Source organism: Chelonia mydas, chromosome 1 (assembly GCF_015237465.2).
Source record: "Chelonia mydas isolate rCheMyd1 chromosome 1, rCheMyd1.pri.v2, whole genome shotgun sequence".
NCBI classification, from domain to species: Eukaryota; Metazoa; Chordata; order Testudines; family Cheloniidae; genus Chelonia; species Chelonia mydas.
Window position 1 is genome coordinate 312,083,904 of NC_057849.1, and position 20,829 is coordinate 312,104,732.

Here is a 20,829-nt window from a genome sequence, read left to right on the forward strand (position 1 = left end):
GACCTTCTATATGAGCACTCGCCCCATGACTAACACTGGAAGAGCTGTGGCAGGCATGGCCTGTCCCTGGAATGGCAAGGTGACCCAACATGACCAGGCAGCAAATGTAACACTTTTGAATCAGGTGACAGTGTATTCATGTCACTTCCTTTTCATAAGCACTCTGGCAGCTGCACTCTACACTACAGCAAATGAGTTCTGGCTTGTTGCCAATACAGTTTTGCAAGTTTCTACTGTAAGCTCAAAAGCAGTTTCCACCAGCAAAAACTGCCTTTCACTTAGCAAAAAGAAAAGAAAAGAAAAGAAACTTGTACCTCACAGAGAAGGGGAGTGAAGGTGAAAGGGCAAATTCCGCTGGTTGCAATCTGTTTTTGTGGATTAAAAATCCTATGATCAGCAACAGTCAGACTCACAACAGATAGAACCTGGAGGGTCGCAGCTACTACACGAGCAACCCACAGAGAAATCCCCACTCAAAGAAAACGTTCTTTCCCTTTTAAATTTGCAGAAAGTCTTGGGGGAACAAAACAGATAAAACAATAAGACAATCTAAGAGTAACATATACTGCAAACAGCAGAATAACTATTTGACAGCCCTACATAATTCATTTCAATACTTCCAGACAGAAGGGTCAAAACATTTGTTATTTCTTTGAAGGGAAAAAAAAAAAGAATCACAGGAAACACTGAATCAGGTTCAATCAGTAACAGTTTCATCATTATAGGAGGTCCAGGTAGCAACACTTATAGATGCCTGACACTTCCCATTATAAAACCCTATGTTTTCAGTTGCTTATAAACACTGGCACCAACTTTCCGAAGTGCTGGGGCAGGGTGGGGGGCTCAACCCCCAGCTCTGCCACAGGCACCATCCCCACTCCATCCCTTCCCTTCCGCATCTTCCTGCCCCCACTCCACCCCCAACCCACCTCTTCCTGCCCTGTCCCACCCCCTCCCCACAGTGCACTGCATCCTTGCTCCTCCCCCTGTCCCCCAGAGACTCCTGAATGCCGTGAAACAGTTGATCATGGTGGGCGGGAGGCGCGGGGAAGGAGGTGGAGGTGCTGATAGGGGGGAGGTGATAGGGGAGCTGCCAGTGCTCAGCACCCACCATTTTTTTCCCATGGGAGCACCCTCAGAGTCAGCCCCTATGCATATTCAATCTCAAACATTGACCATTCAGGTTAAAAATTTCCCTGCCAGGTGTCTCTCTCTGACTGGTTTTGTTTGTTTGTTTTTCCCCAGCTAAAATGGTTTAGCCATTTTTGAGAATGAGATGAAGGAAAAATACATTGTTTTCCCCAAGTTAAAAATAATTGTACCTATTTTCTTTAAAAGCTCTAGCACCTCCAAGCTTTGAATCAGAAACTTGAAATAAGGCAGGGGGCAGCCCTAAGGTCAGGAATGTAACTTTTATCATGCATCAGAAAATCCTCCCAAACTTGGCCAAGTTATAAACCTCTTTAACATAAAATAAAATAAAATAAAAATTAAAAAAAACCTCGGTTTCCGTATGATTAGTAGACTTGTTAGAGTTTGGCAGCAAAATTCTCCAAAGATTCCAACTATAATGGGCACACTCCCTCCTCACTGAGAAGTGAATGAGGCTAGGGTCCTGTGGAAAAACTATTATTTGATCTTGTATTTAAAGACTATCATAATGCATATGCACAAGTGGAACAAACCAAGGTTGCATGGTCAACCTTATTTCTGGCATTTACTGACTTCTGAGTGGTCCACTTTGTGACCTCAACTTTTAACATTGACTTCTGGATGTAAGATATTTATGGTGAGGGAATTCACTGAAGGCCAAATAGATGACAGGCATAAGGATAGTATCAAGATTTCAGCGCAAGAACTGTATTAATAGTTAATACATCTATGCATCATTTGCAGAACAGAGATGCTGCAAACACTTTCTAATGGTATTATGATTATTGGATCCATGGCTGAACCCTGTAGCACAAGACATCAGACTACTGAGAAAAACAAAACTGGACTCTTTAGGAATATACTAAATAAACCAAGAGCTACATCCTATCTTCATTTAACATACCTAGCACTACTAATGTCAGAGGGTGTTTGGGGCAGACTATGGCCTCAAGTTAATTTAGAAATAGAAAGAGCCAAAAAGGTGCCCAAAACAGATGAATAACTTCCTTTGATCAATGAGATTATAACCTGCCAATAGATCAAACAGGATCCAGAGCACACATGTGCTATGGTCTGAATGAATGAATGAATACGTGAATGAATGAGTAAATGATTACAAGACCTAGTAAGGGTAATCGGAGTGCTATAACCTAGCCTGAAACCAGACTGAAATTTCTCAGATAGCTAGTTATCACTGAGATGAAACAGCAGCTGTGCAGCAACAACCTTTCAAAAGGAACTTTGCCAAGAACATAAAATTTTATGTTAGTTATTAATAACCAAGTCATGCGGTTGGTGGGGGGTTTTTTTGTTTGTTCTTTCCTCTCTCCCAGCAATGAATTAAGAACTACAAACAAATATAAGAAAAAATATCTTAACGGCAGAGAGGTATTTAAAGTCATTGTATCAAATGGAATGAATCGGTGGAGATGGATTTGAAGAAGACAGCCTTGTGGTTAAAGTACTGTACAGGGATTCAGAATATTTAGATCTTATATGTTGCTCTGCATCACATTCTCTCTATGACTGTGGGCAAGTCATTTAACCTTGCTGGGCAAAACTTTGCCAATTTACTTCAGCTGAGAATCTGGCCCTCTGTCTCAATGCCTTATTTGTAAAATCTGAAAAGTTTATTACTGAAGTGCTCAAGGGTTCCAAGCAGGATCAGGACCCTGTTGTGATAGGCACTATCCAAATGCATGGGTAGGTATGGTCCCTTCCTTGAAAAGTTGCTATTTATTTCATTTGAAACAAAACAGATGGTAGGTAAAATTCATTGAGGAAAGCTAATCAATGGTGATGGCAGGACAACTTGACTGAATAGTATAGCTTCTGGTTTTGAAAAAAAAAAGCATTATCTGAACTACTTAGGCAGGGTAGGATTAAATATTATATATATTAAAGAGTTAGTTCTTGATCTTGCCAAGGGACTGAGATAATGAGTTTGGCAGAGTTAAGGCCTAATTTCTGCTTCTGAAGCTATTTGCGAGTTTTTGTATCCAGTCAGATCTGGAACCCAGAAAGTGGAAGTGGAAGATAAAAGATTTAAGATCCTAACACCCACTAAATTCAGATCTAGAATGATCAGATCTAGAATACTGTTTGATACCCACTTCTAATGTAACAGGGGTGGCCAAACTGTGGCTCCTGAGCTACATGCAGCTCTTTTATCATTAAAGTGAGGCTCATGGAGCCCCCCACCACACACACATTCACACACACACACACACACACACACTACCATTTTCCACCTATCAGACTGGGAAGGGGGGAGCTCTGAACCTCTGCCTTACAGCAGGGTGGTGGGGTAGGGGCTTTTGCCCTGTGGGGAGAGGTCTTGGGGCTTCTGCGCTGCAGGGCACATCTGCTGGGGCTTGGGGCTTCAGCAGGAGCAGGGCTGAAGACCTGAGCCCCGGCAGGCACCTCCCACAGGGCTGAAGGCCAGAGCCCCAACAGGTGTGCCCTGGCTCTCGAACTTCTGAAGATTGTCGTAGGCAGCTCAGAGGGTCAGTAAGTTTGGCCACCCCTGTAATATAAGATACCGAGTGTACAAGATGAATGATTTAATTCTAGTAGCTTTCCATCTAAGTGCACTTTCGGTTATGTCTATATGAGAAAAATGAAATCTCCAAATTAAAGAGTGAACACTAATTATGATTAACTCCTAGCAGAGTTTCTGAAGAGAAGGGATATTTTCTGTAGTGTCAGCGATGAGTCTAGAAACAGCGAGGTACTATCATTCCCATCCCCTCCCTAACATTCTCTCTCAATGCATGAGTCCCCAAATACATGGAGCTCCAAGCCGGGGCAGAGGGATGTATAGTGGAGGGAACTAATCCCTCTTCCTCTTCTATGATACCATGGGAAAATCCCCTGATCTAATCACAACAGTTGAGAGTTGATTTCTGAGCAGTGGTTGAAGCACTTAATTATAGGGGTACATGATGGAGCAATATGCACCTACCACATTTATTATAAATCTCTCAAAACCATAAAAGTGTTGAAAGCTATCCATTCAATTGTTAGACAATCTCTAGCACATTGTGTGTTCCCATCTATCTGAAATGAAAAGTTCAGAAATGTGCAGGCAATCCAGCAATTCGATTGACTGAACAAAATAAAAAGCACATATTCTTTCCATGTAAGCCTGCCATTTCAAAATGACTCCTTCACTGAGGCCAGAGAAAAACGTTTTGGTGGTAGTCAGGCAACTAGCCATTTTGATTTGCAGAAAGTTCAATACATAAGAACAAAGCTGATCTAAAATAGCCTTAGTGATGCCATAGCAGTGCTGAAGTCACCATGACACACTATAGTTAATTGAATGAAATACAGCAGTAATGGCCAACAAAACAGACAGAGTTGAAAGTGCTCTGATCCATAAGATGGCATTTCCGGCACATCACCAGGTTCACTTTAAAAATGGAGACTTCATAGGCTACTTAGTTTTAATGCAAACTGTTCCCATGTAAAATAGGAGTATTTCTAGGAGCTTCTTACCTACTACTTAGATTATGTGAACGGGTACCCTTTTGCAGCAAAAATTTTTTATTTTTTCCCCCCGTTGCTCCCTATGTTCTGAGCATAAGTTATCTCCTAATTGTGCAATAGGTCAACCTGATTCTAAGTCATTAGCACCTAACACATCAAGTGACACTCCTCTGATCATAAGATTAAACCAAGTCACAGCATATGTGCCTTAAGGACATTTGTTGAACTTTCTGGATCTGAGTGGATTAGACTGGCACCCTGCATTTCACTTTAAAGTGTACTAAGCCAAAAAGGTCAAGTGTGTTTCAAGGAAATTGTTAATTGAAGTCATCCAAATGAGAGAACTATGTTCTTGAAATCTGTCCAGCTCTAGTTTTCACTTGCAGTAATACACTGAAGCACTGACATTTCATCATTGTCACCCATCTTGTGCTGGGTTTATATCAGTTTGTATGGCAAAGCACCAGATAGTATAGGACAGATCCTTACTTGGAATAAGTCAACAAACCTTCATTGACTTCAGTGGAGCAATGCCAATTTGCAGTCACTGAAGGTCTAGACCTCTATGACCTCATTCTTATTTAGAAAAAAAGTGACTTTCCTTATTATATAAATATTGCAATAAGTTAAAATCTAAGTTTGCCACTATATCAAGTAGTGTTTCGGTCCTGTCAATTCTTATAAACTAAACAGGATTGGGCTGGATCAATAGTTGGATAGGCGCTTCCCAAGGAATGACTAACTGTTACCGGCTTTTCAGTTTCTGGTCTTCATGGTGGCAGGAGAGACAGAAGAGGTATTTTTCAGCTGAGCTATAAAATGGAGGTCCTGGCCACATGTGTCCCATGGCACATTTTTAATAAGAGGGAAGATATTAACCCCATGTCCTGGAGAAACGCCAGCTCCATCTGTTGACCTAGATTTCCCCTGTAGAAATCTTCCACACTCCTGAAACTACCGTGTGGCATTTCTGAGCTCTCTTCATACCTACGCCAGCTTTGGTATGAGGTCAGTGGCAACACTCCCATGGTCGTCACTGGAGCAGGATTCAGCATTTACACAGTTGCCACGTTTCATCGTAGCAGTGGCTACATTTCAGTCTTGGGTGAAGTGATCCTTTGCCTTACCAAATCGCAGAGCTGTTGGGTGGCTTAGTCAATTATTTTTTAGAAAGTGCTTTGAAAATCCTTGAATGAAAGTTTCATGGTAGCCCTATTTGCATGTTGTTTAATTGGGATATTTAAAGGACTAAATATTTCCCCATGATGACCACATTAGACGAAAAAATATAAAGCCAACAGAAACCATTCAACACATGCACACTTGACCATTGTGCATGCACTAGAATTGCAGCCCCTTTTATTTGCAGGAACGCTGGGGTAGATGGTGACTTTCATTACATACCAACACAAGGAATAAGGAGAAGCAGAAACCCCCTATGCCAGCTACCCTGCCCTTGGATCTGGGTGCACAGGATTAAGAGGTCTCTGAACTTCTGTTTAGAGGCAGTGAATGGGCTTCATCCCCCTCTGCCCCACCACACACACACACGCTCGCTGGCCTTCCCTCCCATACTGGCATAGGGGCTGTCATCATTTGCTACGGGCTTTGCAAGTTACTGCTTCCCCCATCCCACCACTGGAGCGAGGGGAAAGAGAAAGGAATTGATAATCACAGGTGTGAGTTAGTCACAGCACCTCCCAAGGCTACTTCTGAGGTTGTGGATTTTGCATACCACTCCAAATGCCACAATCTGGCCCCAAAAGCTTTGGGTGAGCAAATGAAGTACCCAGTTCAAAAGTGGGAATTAAGAAGAATTAAAGATCTGCTAGAATCAAAAATATTAATTTTAAATATATTTATACTGAACAATTTAATCATAAACATATACAATACGTGCAGAGCTTTTCATTTCTAATGTGGCATTTTCCTGACTAATCCCAGTTTTTGACTTGATACCGCTTTCTTTATTACTTTGTTTAGACAAATAATTGAAATATCCTTATCCATTAAAAATGAGAAAAAAACACTTTAAAATTAAAACACTACCATCAAAGGGCCAGATTATGATACTACTACGCATAATGATAGTACCTTACCTCACGAGTAGTTTCATAAAAGTCAACAGGACTATTTGTGGAGTACCATAGAACTGATTGTAAATAGGGGGTATCAAAATCTGGCCCAGAATTTGTAACCATTCAGGAACAACTTCTTTCCCCCTTCTTTCAAAGGTGCTAAAATACATGTGAAATTACTACACTTGTTCATGCCAGTTGGGCAAGTGCATACATCCAAATTTCAATTCTGCTAAATGTGCATGCAAATATAGAAAAATCATGAGAATGGATATTCAGGTTCAGTTTTTCAAAATGCCGTCCTGATGTTTTCTATAAAAAGTCCATGTGGCAAATCCTGTCCTCTCTTATATACCTGCAAACCCATTAAATTCAAAGGTACAGATATTAATCTCAATTACAGTGGTGTAATTCCTAAGTAATGCTGTTTCACCATACCAAACCATCTACTATTAATCAGAAGTACCCATTGATTTCAGTGAGGAATTCAGTATCCCAAACAATGACAAAATGATGGTCCACTGAAGCCGATGGAGTTTCTTCAGATTTACACTTGTAAAAAGTAAAATGAGAATATTGTTCCCAATGGCCTTCTGCTGACATAGCAAAGGGCAGAATTTAGCCCAGATACTTGTATGCAACATTCAGAAGCTCTAATTTTGTTGGTGTCCGGTTACCACTAAACTAATGGGTCTGCATGGGAGTAAGTGAAGGAAAAGTTTGGCCCAATAACTTTAGCTGTCTACACCAGCTCTTTCATAAGACTCAGCCATTCGTGTAAAATTAGACACTACAGTGAACACATATGACCCCTTGAATGTAGTAGAAACATGCTGACATTGGCAGTGTCAATTAACTTCTTCACTACTGCCAAATGTAAAGTGCTGTGCTGCTGAATACATCTAGTGTTTCACAAATTTCCCCACTGGTTCGAAGCCCTAGATGCAGGCAGGATTTGAGGAAAATAAGACTTTGTTGGGCTTGTTTCTTCAGCAAAAATGCTTTGATTAATTGAACCAAGTTTATTCCTGCAATAGGATAAAATTTATCATTATGCAGAAGGACAACATAAGGCCTATTCACCAGTTAAGTTCTTGATATAAAAATTATTAAGTGGGACTTAAATGTTGCACTGGACCTTGAGCAGGCCCCCTGCATGTGGGTAAAATTCACTCCTGTGCACGGCGGAGGGGAAAAAGAGGTACAAAACAGGATGGAGAATTTAGCCAAAAATTCAAAAGTCAAGCTTGGAAAGACAGCACTCAGTTTACCCACTAAGCTATAGCATTTGGTTCTTAAATTCAAGAAAGTTTAAATTCAAGTAGTTAAAAGGGGGGCAACTACATTTTGGCAGGGCTGTAAGTTATAACAATCTATACTGAAGAGTAATTTTTAAGCAGAATATACATAGATTTCATAATGTGTTTGGAGAGCTATGGTACGTAACAACCTCACACCAGTCTAAAGTTCCAATGTTTAGAATTGCCATGCTATCCATAAGTTCAGTCCTGTATGGGCAGTAACAGCCAGTGCTCTTTTACTAACACCATTTCAAATTGCCATCTTGACTTCTCTCCTATCAAATCTTTCCATAGTAAGTGGCACTTACTACAATGTGCCTACTTGCCATCTGCATGCACCGTAACTGCACTTAAAATTGTTGCGTGGACATCAGGAATCTGGTCTTTACCCTCCTACTGTAACTCTTTTTGCACAAGATTAATTTTTTTCATTTTGTACTCTTCATATATGTAATGGTACTGGGACACCTGCATTCTAGCTTTCCTCAGAAATTCAGCTTGGGATATGTTTGTTTTTAGGTCCCCCTTCATCTGCCCCAGCTCAAAGAGAGGAGCTTTTGCTAGTGTCACCTGCTGGAAGCATGATATGGAAACATGTGTTTGGCTGCTGGGCTGGTAACAGGCTCTTTTACATATGGTATCTTCATGATTAGGGCCCTAGCAAATTCATGGCCATGAAAAACACGTCACGGTCCGTGAAATCTAGTCTCCCCCTGTGAAATCTGGTCTTTTGTGTGCTTTTACCCTATACTATACAGATTTCACAGGGGAGACCAGCATTTCTCCAACTGGGGGTCCTAACCCAAAAGGGAGTTTCAGGGGGGGTCACAAGGTTATTTTAGGGTGGGTTACAGTATTGCCACCCTTGCTTCTGCGCTGCTTTCAGAGCTGGGAAGACGGAGAGGGGCAGCAGTTGGCCGGGCACCCAGCTCTGGAGGCAGCACCCCACCAGCAGCAGCGCAGAAGTCAGGGTGGCCATACCATCCCAGGCGACCCTTACTTCCGCACTGCTGCCTTCAGAGCTGGGCAGACGCAGAATGGTGGCTGCTGACGGAGGGCCCAGCTCTGCAGGCGTCAGCGCAGAAGTAAGGGTGGCAATACCCTACCAGGCCATTCTTATTTCTGCGCTGCTGCTGGCGGCGGCGCTGCCTTCAGAGCTGGGCTCCCAGCCCGCAGCCACCGCTCTCCAGCTGCCCAGCTCTGAAGGCAGCACCACTGTCAGCAGCTGCACAGAAGTAAGGGTAGCAGTACCGCAACCGCCAACCCATAATAACCTTGTGACACCCCCCCCACACACACACACACACAGCTCCTTTTCGGGTCAGGACCCCTAAAATTACAACACCATGAAGATTCAGACTTAAATAGCTGAAATCATGAAATTTATGATTTTTAAAATCCTATGACCATGAAATTGACCAAAATGGATCATGAATCTGGTGGGGCCCTATTCATGATAGAAGGCCCATAACCCAATCCATATTTATGACATCTTAGTGATACCTTTGACTATAGATGCTAATGTTTTCTTTGGTGTATGTGTGTGTGTGTGTGTGTGTGTATTCCAATTTCTTCTGTGTAGTATTTGCTAAGACAAATGCATGTGATCTGCCTCAACTTGCTTTTACTTGATTTTCAGGAGTTCACTGGGATTTGGAACAGCTGTTGAAATTTCAATAGAGTTCTACCTTGTAAAAAAGCTTTTGTTTTTGCTGAAGAAAAAAAAAAAACGTTAGTAGAATATTGGCTGGCATGTTTTAAACATTAACGTTCTTCCTGGGACAAAAGTGAGGGTTGCTCTTAGATAATTATTGATATTAGATTTGTCACTAGCATGGTGTGTCTGTACCATAAATGTGGGTGGATATTTCACACTAGCTAAAGACAGAAGATGCCCTTTCTAAAAATTGCCTGACAGCTTAGATTTAAGGGTCATTCAGAAAATGCCAAAAGAGTAGCTTTTATGGCTCTTATCTGCTCTCCTTGGGGAGCACCCAAACAGTCTGAACAGAGTGGATCAGACTACAGAAGTAAATTGAGAGTCACACAGGAGGATCTGGTTAGGAGCATGTGAGTTGGATCTCTTCTGTTCCTGTAACTTAAGAAGGAAACCTGTCCAAATTAGCTTGTAGGGAAGTGTAAGATAATATGAGACTAAATCTGTGTGTGAGACTAAAGGTGGTTGTTTTCAAATCCTTTTTCTCTAAAGCTTTGTTCCAACTAACTAGGGTGACCAGATGTCCCAATTTTATATGATATTTGGGTCTTTGTCTTATATAGGTGCCTTTTACCTCCCACCGCCTGTCCCGATTTTTCACACTTGCTGTCTGGTCACCCTACAACTAACTCAAAATGCTTAGTTCTAAGAAGGCTGATGGTCACTACATCACAGGTTCCAAAAAGGAAATACAGGTACCCAAAATTTGTCAGAGCCATAGGATGAGAAATGATAGGTATATGTGGAGTAGTGTACCTTGGTCTAGGTCTAGAGGCTTGTCTACATAGGGAAGTTGAACAGCATAGGTAAAGCAAAATAATTATTCCATGATAACTATGTCAGTACAAGTTAACTGCGTGGACGCTATTCCAGAAGGCAAGGGACTTTGTTCCAGAATAATTACTCTTCTGAAGTAATTATATTGCTATAGTTACGCCAGTCTGTTTCCCCCCTATAAACAAGCCTTTAGAGTCGAACAACTGCGAGATTCCACCCTAAGGAACTAAGGACAGGATGCCCAACACCTGATGGGATGCACTCAGAGAGACTAGGTAGGGGGCAGAGATGCAACTAGCCCCATAACTGTGACACAGGAGTTATTCAGTTTTCCAAGGTTTCAGTCATTATCTTCTTAAAAGAGTTTACAGTTCAACAAAGCACCTTGTTAGATTGTCATCATGAGACAGCTGTCTTCTAGGCTGGCGTTCTTTCAAAAATTCTGCGGATCTGCATGTGACACTCACTGAACTACTGTACACTCAAACGTTCCTGGTTTAAACTGCTTTCAGGCCTTCTGCCACTAGCTTCTGCAGGCCTGACCTGAGCAGGCCTCACTTTGCATCACATGTTGCTAACCGCAATCGTCGGAGTAATTTTTTTTTTTCCAGAGTAGAAGTTGGAATGAATTCAAGTCTCATGTGATTATGTCCTGTTCATTCTATGCTTCATTTACTTTAACACAGACACGCTGTACTTGCCACAAATATTTTGTAAATACCATCAGGAACATAATTTAGTTTTGGTCAAACGATGGTTGAAGATTTTTTTATATGTTGATGTTACTTTTAAATTATCTTGTTTCAACTAGGTACAAGACTCTCTATGTAATTTCTCAAGAACACAATGAGCCTCATTAAAAAAATACTACATACAACAAATGAAATTGTTGCGTTAAAGAATCAGAACATCATCATTATTGTAAGCAGTATTTCAGCATATGCAATTAACTTCAGATCACTAAGTAGAAGTAAATCCTCCCACTTTCTTAATGAAAGTATATTTCAAATGATCAAACACAAGTACATCATGCTACTAGGTCTTCAGTCTCATTAACTCCCACTTAGTCAGGAAAAAATTCTCCTTCTGCCTGTAGTTTTTCCAGGACACATTTTCCTCATTTCAATCAAAATAAGCATATTTATCTCATTCCAATGTCTGCAAAAGAAAAATCCTCTTGCTAAAAAAAAAGGGGGGGGGGGCTAGTTTATCTAAAAGGTAAACAAAGACTAAAACAAGAGTTACAAAGGGATCTCACTAAACTGGGTGACTGGGCAACAAAATGGCAGATGAAATCGATAATGCACATTGGAAAACATAACCCCCATCTATAATACAAAATGATGGGATCTAAATTAGCCGTTGCCACTCAAGAAAGATCTTGGAGCCATTGTGGATAGTTCTCTGAAAACAACCACTCAATGTGCAGCAGCAGTCAAAAAGTTAACAATGTTAAGAGCCATTAGAAAACGGATAGATAATAAAACAGAAAATATCATAATGCCTCTGAATAAATCCACAGTACACCCACACCTTGAATACTTTGTACAGTTCTGGTCGCCCCAGCTCAAAAAAAGATATCCTAGAATTGGAAAAGGTACAGAGAAGGGCAACAAAAATGATTAAGGGTATGTATGGAACAGCTTCCATAAAAAGACTGGACCTTTTCAGCTTGGAAGAGAGACGACTAAGGCCTGGCTACGCTACCCAGTTAGGTCAATGTAAACTGCCTTACGTTGACATAATCATGTCAGTATACACCAGTGGTGGGCAACCTGCAGCATGCAGGCCACATGCAGCCCATCAGGGTAATCCGCTGCTGGGCCACCAAACAGTTTGTTTATATTGCTTCCCGCAGTTCCCATTGGCCAGGAATGGCAAACCCAGCCACTGGGAGCTGCGGGCAGCCATGCCTGCAGACCATCAATGTAAACAAACTGTCTCGTAGCCCGCCAGCAGATTACCCTGACAGGCTGCATGTGGCCCGCGGGGCGCAGGTTGCCCACCGTAGATATACACACTACAGCCTTGTCCTGCTGATGTAAGAGCCCTACTATACCGACAGAATAACTCCATCTCCATGAGAGTCATAGGGCTTATGTCGGTGTAGTAAGGGCAATGCAGTGTCTGTGGAGACACTCAGGGCCATCTCTAGCTATTCTGGGGCCCTACACAGCCCCCCCACGAGGTGGGGGGGCTAGCCTCCATGGCGGGGCAGTGGAGAACCGCCCCCCAGCACTCACTGGCGGTGCAGCTGGGGCCGGGTCTCTGCACTTCCCGCCGCCGGTGAGTGCAGGCCTAGCCCTGCTGCAGTTCTCAGGGAGTTGGGGTGAAGCAGGGGTGGGAAGAGGCGTGGCTGGTGAGGAGCAGGGGCGGGGTCAATGGGGAAGAGACGAGGCAGGGGCTGGAGCAGCACGCAGCTGCGCAGGGCACCCAAATTTCCTGGTGCCCTACGCAGCTGCATACTTTGCATATGGGTAGGGACAGCCCTGTAGACACTGCATTATTTACATTGGCTGTTGGCTGTTTTGTCAATTTCAGGGCTCCAGCATGGACCCCTGAAATTGACACAAAGCCAGGCAGCTAGAGCCCTGCTGCCCCCGGCTCCCCACTTCCCACTCGGGGAGCAAGAAGCCCAGCTCCCAGCAGGGAACAGGGAGGCAAAAAGCCTGGGTGGCTGCCCTCCATTCCTGGCTGGGAGTAGAGAGCTGAGAGTCTGAGAGGCAGCTGGGCCCCTCTTCAGTTGGTGGAAGCACTCCTGGTGAGGATGCATATCACTGACAGAAGAAAGGGAGTGTGGACATCAGCCACCGCAGTAATTACTGACGTGGCTGTAAGTCAACCTAACATAGAGGGACTTAAGTCTGTACTGTAGACATGCTCTAAGAAGGGATATGATAGAGATCTATAAAATCATGACTGGTGTGGAGAAAGTGAATAAGGAAGTGCTATTTACTCCTTCACATAACACAAGAAATAGGGGTCACCCAATGTAATTAATAGGCAGCTGGTTTAAAACAAACAAAAGGAAGTACTTCTTCACACAGCACACTGTCAACCTGTGGAACTCACTGCCAGGTGATGCTGTGAAGGCCAAAATTATAACTGGGTTCAAAAAAGAATTAGATAAGTTCATGGAGGACAGGTCCATCAGTGGCTATTAGCCAAGATGATCAGGGATGCAACCTGGGTTCCCTGTAAGCTGCGTGCTTGCGTGGCCACCCAGGAGAGATTCAGATGCACCCCAGCTGATTAGCAGAGCATGCACAGCCAGCAGCATGTGTTCAGGTGCTCCCCCCACCACATTGCTCCATTTTGCAGCTGCTCCCGGGACCCTCCTGCTTGCTCTGCGAGGGGGCAGGAGGGGAAGAGGGGGCTGATGTCAGGGTGTCCCTTCCCCCCCACCCACGTACCCCATCTCCGCAGAGCAGGGGACAGGGAACACAGCCTGGCTCAGGACTCGGAGCTGCTGCTGCGAATGGTGAGTGACTGAGTGCCTTTCTTAAAGAGACAGTGCACTGTTTCTGAGATTTCCCCAGCAGCCAGCTCACACACACACTGTCACACACACACTGTCACACAGTGTCACACACACTATCTCTGGGTCACACGCACTCTGTCGCTTTCACACTCACCTCCCTTGTATTATTGTTGTTGTTACTTCTTGGTACTTCCTGCAATGCACATATATTCTCTGTAATTTCATTCCTTCAAAGTGTGTTATTTTAGTATTTTGACTGGTCTATGCATTTCATAATTTTTATTTCTCTTACACTTACATTTAATTCTTTGAGCAGTGAGTTCTAAAATGCCTAATCTATCCTGATTTGAGTAATTATCCCTATGGTAACTTTTAAAAAATATATATTATATCTAGGTTTTTTGTTTCTACTGCACACATACCTCAGTGCACATAACAATATTTATTCCGCGTACAGATGGAAAAAATTAGAGGGAACATTGGATGTAACCCCATGTTCTGAGTGTCCCTCGCTTCTGACTGCAGAAGCTGGGAGTAGACAACAAAGGATGGATCACTCGATGATTGTTGTTAGGATATAGATATTCAGGACTGTCTGTAAAGGCCTATACTTTAAGAATGTAGGTATACGTTTATCATTTAGCTGATTATAGAGGTATAAAAGAAAGAATCAAAATCACTGTCTGCTTTTGTAAGGGCCTTTTCTCACTGTGACGATCTGAGGCCCTGTTCTTAAGCTAAGGCCTTTGGCTAAGCAGTGGGAGCAGCGATAAGCTGGGAAATGTATGGTCACATCCTCACATTCCAAACTAGTCATATTGAAATAAGGCAATCTGGGGCTTTTAGAAAGGTGATCCGATCTATCACCTCCAGAGAAAGGGAAGAGCCTAGAAGATGTAAAAGGAAATTTAGGTTGATAGTTTTCTGTCTGGTAAGAACTCACTTATCAATAGACACAGCTGGAAAACCCTTATGTCTCTATAGATGTAGTTGTGAAATCCTCACTTCTGTATTGTTTTGTCATTATAGTTCCCATTTTGTTATTGTTTATTTGCATGGTCTCTGTCTGGTTCTGTGATTGTTTCGGTCTGCTGTATAATTAATTTTGCTTGGTATAAACTAATTAAGGTGGTGGGATATAATTGGTTAGCTAATCATGTTACAATATGTTAGGGTTGGTTAGGTAAATTTCAGTAGAATGATTGGTTAAGGTACAGCTAAGAATATTACTATATAAATTAGGGGCAAACAGGAAGTAAGTTGGGATTCGAAAATAAGGAAAAAGGAACTTGAATTTAAGCTTGCTGGAAGGTCACCCCAATAAACATCGAACTGTTTGCACCTTCAGACTTTGGGTATTGTTGCTCTCTGTTCATGCGAGAAGGACCAGGGAAGTGAGAGGGTGAAGGAATAAGCCCCCTAACAATTGTCTGTTCTGTTCATTCCCTCTGAAGCACCTGGCATGGGCCACTGTCGGAGGACAGGTTACTGGGCTAGATGAACCATTGCTCTGATACAGTATTGCCATTCTTACATTCTTATCCCAGTTGTAAGGCATTTGAGAAATAAGTATTGTTGAGCAGTTCTACCTGTTCACAAGGGTGGTGGAATCAAATCCTTAATTAGTAATCAATTAAAACTCTATGCCCAGAGAGGCACTGGAAGAGTCCACTATTTTATAAACTTTAGGGGGAAGAAAATAGAAAATTACTAGGACAAAAACAATATCTCGAGGTATAAATAAGATCAGATGCTTATAACTATAGTAGTTTTTGTTCACATGCACAAAGTTAACTGATTGCCAAATCTGTGGTCAAGAAAGAATTTTCCCTCAGGACATGTTGGCAGAGGCAGTCACATTTTTTTGCCTTCCTCGAGTGCACTGAATCAGGGATCATCTGTTCAGATCAGGTGGACATGCCCACATGATCAATAGCTTGTGATTTCAGGGCAGGGTTGGCATTATTGGATATTGCTTCTTCCTGCTGCTTTCTTCTGAGTTTGTAAACCTTTGTGACCAGGGATAGCCTCAAACATGGTTCAGTTAAAAAAAAAACCTTTTTTTAGACTTTTTTTTTTTTTTTTAATTTGCCACTCTTAAAAAGGGCACACTGCTTCCCATTATAACATAGGCAAAGTATGAGGAAGTTAAATAAATGTCTCTGGTTCACAAATTTAATTAAGCCACAGTTATGCCAATTTTTCAGACTAATTGGGAATGATGAGATGTTGGCAGGCCATTAAACATTCCATCTCTAGATTTGTAACCCTTTACAGTCCAAAGGCATTGTGATAAATAATCACTTTTCCTTCAATTTACACTTTTCATTTCAGCAAGAGATAAGTAAATCTGCATTTTGGGTTTTAAGTTATGAGATTTAAAAAAAAACCACACACAAGACAAAAAAAGGTGAAGAAAAAAACTAATGATTTGTTATTTTTAGTTTACAATTGCAGGAATAAGACAGAAAATATTGCAAGCAGAGAAATGTTTCTGAGGTGTTTTTTCCTTCTACATTTCAGCTCAAATCTGGTTCAATTATAATAGCTATCAGCAACCATCCAGTTGATAAACTTCTGAATAGCAGCCATGTCTCTCTTTTCTACATGTCACTGTAAAAACTGTTTTGTGAATGTCGTATACAAGTATTTTTATTGTGAGGGTAGCAGCCAAATTAACACCTGAGCCCTAAACAGCTTTGAAGGAGATATTATAGCTTATCAAATGAGCATTCTGAAAAGTTAGAGAAAAGTGTGCAGTTAACACAATGTCTATTGACAAGACAGAGATCCATCTGGTCAAAAAGCCATTGTTAAATATGTGCTGTGACATATATTAACCCACTGAATGGGTAGCTATACAAAATTAGGGCTAGAATGAGTTCAAGGAACTCCCATGAAAGTGTCATTGAAGTTGGGTGCAAAGGTTTTTGTCCTGTCTAAATGCAAGCAAAATGTCCAGTGTATCTTTTCCATAATGCATTTTCATGTTTTGAGATTGATTGGTTGGATTTGTTCACATGGCTGATTCTAATGACATTTCTTCTGGATCCCTGATTGGTTCAGCCTAACAAGTGTTCAGAAGTGATTCTGTAAACATCCACAAAGCTACCTCACCTCACTATCCTCCTTGAAATGCTCCTTTTCTGCGATGCCTACAAAAATATCTACAAGAATTAGGCCTCTGGTGTACTGAGACCCCTGCTTATCATGCTGACCATTATCATCTCATTGTTTTCTTGTACTCCCATGTCTGTATTTATCTGTTTTCTCTTATCTAACACTAAGATTGTAAGCTCTTTGGGAAAGGGACCATCTTCTTGTTCTGTGTTTTTACTGCCCCTAGCACACTGTGGTTCTGCTTCATGACTGGGGCTACTAGGCACTATGGTAAAACACATTAAAAACTAAAAAGCCACAAACTTTTCTTTCCAGGTCTTTGTGGAAGCATGTAGGGAGATATGCCCCTGAAGGACACCAGTGGGAGAGTGGGCTGGCCATCCACCAGTCAATAGATGGGGTAATAGGCCATAATTCCATTTCCCCACCCAAGAAGAAAACTCTGATGTGAGGAGAAGCACTGAAGTTGACGGGGGTGGAGTGGAAGAGGAGGGAAATGATGTATTACAAAGTCCATAGGGATAAAGGGGTAATGTGATGCCGGAGAGCTGCAGGGCCTATCTGGCACCTCTAGAAATTTGGATTAGAGATATCTCAGAGTCAAAGTCTGAATCCTGATCTGGATGTCAGATCCCACAAAATTCAGACATGTTCCGATCACGTGTGTGTCTTTCCTACACATCTCACTAAAGCAGCAAATGAGAACTCTAGTAAATTAAATGCCAGCCCTGTATTGAGCAGAAGGCTATCCCAGAGGTAAATATTATTGCCCCGTTTTACAAGCAGAGAAACTGAGGCACAGGTTGACTTTCCTTTAGGACACTGAGGTCAAGTAGATTAGACATGGGCCTGAGAGCCAAGAGATCTAATCTACTTACTGGTATTTACACTGACTTACTCTATGACTGAGGGAAAGCCATGCTACCGCTCAGGCTCAGCACCTCCATCTGCAAGATGGGGATAATTTTATTCACTGGCTTTATGAAGGTGTTGTGAAGCTTAACTGAAGTTTGCTGAATGTTATTAAGGCAGAGTATTGTTTAAACCAAACAGTGGAAAAGACTTAGGAGTTCAAGCTAGGTTTCCCATCCCTGTGCTCCTTCCTTAAGATAATGGGGCTTCCGAAGGGCACTTCTTCCTCTGGATTTATTTGCAATTTAAGAAACACATCCACTGGCACATTTCACAGGACAGGAAACTTGCATGCAGCTTGTGAGGGCTTCCTGGGCTCTGTAAAAATTGAATAGATGCAAGGAAATAATATAGTCACACATTGCTTCTAATAACTTATGTGTTAAGCCAAAACCCTACTCATTTACTCCACCTACTGCCAAAAAATGAGTTAGAGGCACCAACACCAGTCCTTGCCAAGAAAAGCAGATTAAAATTAATATAGAGTTTCTAGGTGAAGCCATTTTGACATTGTGATGAGCCAAAAAGAGTTATGAGAGTCCAAAAATGAGGTGATCTCAATTCTTGAACACTCTTATCTCCCAAATGCCTTGTCTGGTTTACTTCCATGTTTCCAGAGACATTCTACCTTGGCACAAATCAAGCAAGTAAGTTTCCAGCAAGAATGGTTTTACTTTGGCTCAGCTACCAGAGGTATCAAGATTGGGCTCATCATGGAAAGCTAGCTTCAACCTTAAATATGGAGTCACTAGAATCAGTGCCCAGGAGGTCCCATTATGATCATGCCAAATTCTCAGCTGACTTTAGTAAATCAATAGGCCTAAACCAATTTGCACCTGCTGAGAATATGACCCATTCAGTCTGACCTCCTGTATAAACATACACCAGAGATTTTGCCTGGTAATTCCTGCAACAAACCAACAGCTTGTGGTTGAATTAGAGCATATATTTTAGAATGACTTCTAATCTTCACTTAATGACTTTGAAGTGAGTGGGAATTTACCACATCCCTACATAAATTGTTCCCAAAGATTATTTACTGTCTCCATTAAAAAATAATAGTATTCCTATATGTTGGTAGAAGTAAACCTAATTATTTGGTTTGCACATATGGTCTGCACCTGAAATGCCTCTGGAACCCTGTTATGGAAAAATAGATCTTTGCTACTTCTCCTGTTTGAGAATAGCACTTTATGCACATTTGATTTGCAAGCCTTCAGTCCTATCTCTGGGCTAGATCATGGCACAGTTACACACTCCCTATGTTCTTTCTGGGACAGTGCCTCCTAGAGGTTCAATTCCTCCCTATATCTTGCATATCAGGAAGTTCAAACTGAAACAATATCAGAACAAAGAATTATTTGGCATGAAAGTAGTTTTTCCTCAAGATAACAACGTAAATTGCATCCACCTGTTGCTTACAAGTAAATGAGTTAATTCACCATGTAAAAGGAAAGCTGCTTTAATAGCATCAGCAAGGTGTGCACATGCCATAGCTAGATAATTATCATTTTATTACTGGAGTGCTTCTGCTTTCTCACGTCATGCTACCTTGTTAGTGTTACTCTTACTTGTTGCATCACATCTAAAGTTAGATCATGGATTCTTTGGAGGTCTTTGTTCTGTAAAGCAGTAGTTCTCAACCAGGGGTACATATACCCCTGGGGGTTTGCAGAGGTCTTCCAGGGGGTACATCAAATCATCTAGATATTTGCCTAGTTTTACAACAGCCTACATAAAAAGTACTAGCGAAGTCAGTAGAAACTAAAATTTCATCTAATGACTTGTTTATAATGCTCTATATACTGTACACTGAAATGTAAGTACAATATTTATATTCCAATCTATTTATTTTATAATTATATTATAAAAATGAGCAAAGAAGCAATTTTTCCAGTAATAGTGTGCTGTGACACTTTTTCTATTTTGACGTCTGATTTTGTAAGCAAGTAGTTTTTAGGTGAGGTGAAACTTGGCGGTACACAACATAAAAAAGACTCCTGAAAGGGGTACAATAGACTGGAAAGGTTGAGAGCTACTGCTGTAAAGCACGTATCACACTTTTGGTGAATATATAAATAAAATCATTCTAGCGCGGGATTTGCAAAAGCACTCAACGTTGGCTTAATTCTGTTCCCACTGAAGTCAATGGGAGTTTTAACGTTTAATTCAATGCGAGCAGAGCAAGGCAAATGTAAAGTGCTCTGAAAAATCCCAAACAATACATGTAAGATCTAATAAGACCAGGTTAGTACATTTTTTTATCTAAGTCCTTTTCTTTGTTCAGAGTACTTTACTCACAGACTCGCTTTACATGTAATGGGAAAGGCACTTTCACAATCTAAAAAGAAAAGGAGTACTTGTGGCACCTTAGAGACTAACCAATTTATTTGAGCATGAGCTTTCGTGAGCTACAGCTCACTTCATCGGATGCATACTGTGGAAACTGAGTTAGGCAGTTTCCACAGTATGCATCCAATGAAGTGAGCTGTAGCTCACGAAAGCTCATGCTCAAATAAATTGGTTAGTCTCTAAGGTGCCACAAGTACTCCTTTTCTTTTTGCGAATACAGACTAACACGGCTGTTACTCTGAAACCTTTCACAATCTAGTTTGCTCACCACTACTTTGCTCCCATGCTCCTGTAGTTGATAATTTCTAGGTAACAAAAGCTCTGTTACCTATCAAGGTTGTTAGAGTTCATTAAGCTGTTTGTATCTCATTGCTCATTCGCGTGCTGTGGTCTGGTGGCATCAGCAAGGGAATTGGAGGCAGAAGGTCAAAGTTCTAAGAGAGGAGA